Below are 2,372 nucleotides of genomic sequence, written 5' to 3' on the forward strand. Positions count from 1 at the left end.
AGGATGAATTCTCCTACTTACTGATATTTCACTCTTCCTGCCATGGGGAGGGTTGAGTTGGAATTTGGCAGGGGCTTAAAAGCATTGCAGAATATTATGTTATAATTAGTACGGTTTTGGAAGGAGGTGGGGAGAGAAAGAGAGACACTCAAGACCAATCAGTGTGCATTTCCCACCCTTTTTTTAATGGTATTTGTAAAGCACTTACTATGAGCCAGGCACAGTACTGAAAGCTAGGGTAGATACAAGCTAATCAGGTTGGACACTGTCCCTGTCCCACAGGGAGCTCACAGAATTAGACCCCATTTGCTGCCGAGACTATATCAAACCGGATTAACTTGTATCTACCTCAGCGCTTAGTTCGGTGCTTGAAACAGAGTAAGTGTTTCGATCGTTGTCATCATTTTCCCATGGTACATCAATTGGCTGAAAGGTAGCAAGGAACCATGCTTGGGAAAGTTCAAAGTAAGCTCCTGAGTAAACTTCGTGCATAGTATCTTGCTTGAGCTGTAGGTGTTCGATAAAGTGTTAAGGAGAGAAATAATGCAGGAAAACATGGGGAATGGTACATGTAACTATGAATTCACCATTCTTTTCTCAATGGGAAACTTCTGATATTTATTTTTAATGTTAAGTGCTTATCATGTGTCAGATACTCTAGTAAGTGTTGGGGTAAATATCCAAGCACTTATCCTATCCTGCCTTGATTTCTGTATCAGCCTCCTTTCTAATCTTCCAGCCTCCTGTCTCTCCCCACTGCAGTCCAAACTTCAGACTGCTGCCCAGACCATTTTTCAACAAAAATGTTCAGGCCACGTTTCCCCACTCCTCAAGAACCTCCAGTGGTTGCATCAAACAGAAACTCCATGCCATCGGCTTTAAAGCACTCAATCACCTTGCCCCTTTCTACCTCACCTCTCTACGCTGTAAGCCCCTTGTGGGCAGGGTTTGTCTCTCTTTATTGCTGAATTGTACTTTCCAAATGCTTAGTGCTCTACACACAGTAAGTGCTCAATAAATACGATTGAATGAATGAATGAATGAACCCAGCCCACACACTTCATTTCTCTTTAATGCCAACCTTCTCATTGTACCTCAATCTCATCTATCTAATAATAATAATGATGGCATTCATTGAGCACTTACTATGTGCAAAGCACTATTCTAAGCGCTGGGGAGGTTACATGGTGATCAGGTTGTCCCACAGGGGGCTCACAGTCTTAATCCCCATTTTATAGATGAGGTAACCGAGGCACAGAGGAGTTAACTGGCTTGCCCAAGGTCACACAGCTGACAATTTGTGGAGCCAGGATTTGAACAAATGACCTCTGACTCCAAAGCCTGGGCTCTTTCCACTGAGCCACCCTGATCTCACCACTGGCCTCTCACTGATATCCTACCTCTGGCCTGGAACGCCCTTCCATCTCATATCTGACAGACAATTACGCTGCCTCTTTTCAAAGCCTTATTGAAGGCACACCTCCTCCAAGAGGCCTTCCCTGACTAAATCCTCTTTTCCTTTTCTTCAACTCCCTTCACTGTCACCCTGACTTGCTCCCTTTATTCATAATATAATAATATATAATATAATGACATTTACTAAGCACTAACTATGTGCAAAGCACTGTTCTAAGCACATGGGGAGGCTACAAGGTGATCAGGTGTACCACGGGGGGCTCACAGTCTTAATCCCCAATTATACAGATGAGGTAACTGAAGCACAGAGAAGTTAAGTGACTTGCCCAAAGTCACACAGCTGACAATCGGTGGAGCTGGGATTTGAACCCCTGACCTCTGACTCCAAAGCCCGTGCTCTTTCCACTGAGCCATGCTGCTTCTCCAAGCTGCTTCTCTTCTGCTTCTGCTTCTCCACTCTTCTTCTCTTCATCACCCTTCTCAGCCAAACACTTGTGTAATAATAAATAATAAGTAATTAAGGGATTTATTAAGTGCTTACTATATGCATACCTGTAATTTATTGTAATATCTGTCTCCCCCTCTAGACTAAGCTCACTGTGTCTGGGGAAGGTGTCTGTTATATTATTATATCGCACTTTCCCAAGCACTTGGTACAGTGCTCTGCACACAGTAATAACTCAGTAAATACAATTGATTGACAGACTAGATATAAGATAATAATAATAATTGTAGTATTAAGTGCTAATTGTGTACCAAGCACTGTTCTAAGTGCTGGGTAATATGAGGTAATCAGGTTGCCCCACACGGGGCTCACAGTCTTAATCCCCGTTTTACAGATGAGGTCACTGAGGCTGAGAAGTGAAGTGACTTGCCCAAGGTCACATAGCAGGTAAGTGGTGGAGCTGGGATTAGAACCCACGTCCCTCTGACTCCCAAGCCTTGGCTGTTACCAT

The sequence above is a fragment of the Tachyglossus aculeatus genome, chromosome 19 (assembly GCF_015852505.1).
Source record: "Tachyglossus aculeatus isolate mTacAcu1 chromosome 19, mTacAcu1.pri, whole genome shotgun sequence".
In the NCBI taxonomy this organism is placed as follows: domain Eukaryota; kingdom Metazoa; phylum Chordata; class Mammalia; order Monotremata; family Tachyglossidae; genus Tachyglossus; species Tachyglossus aculeatus.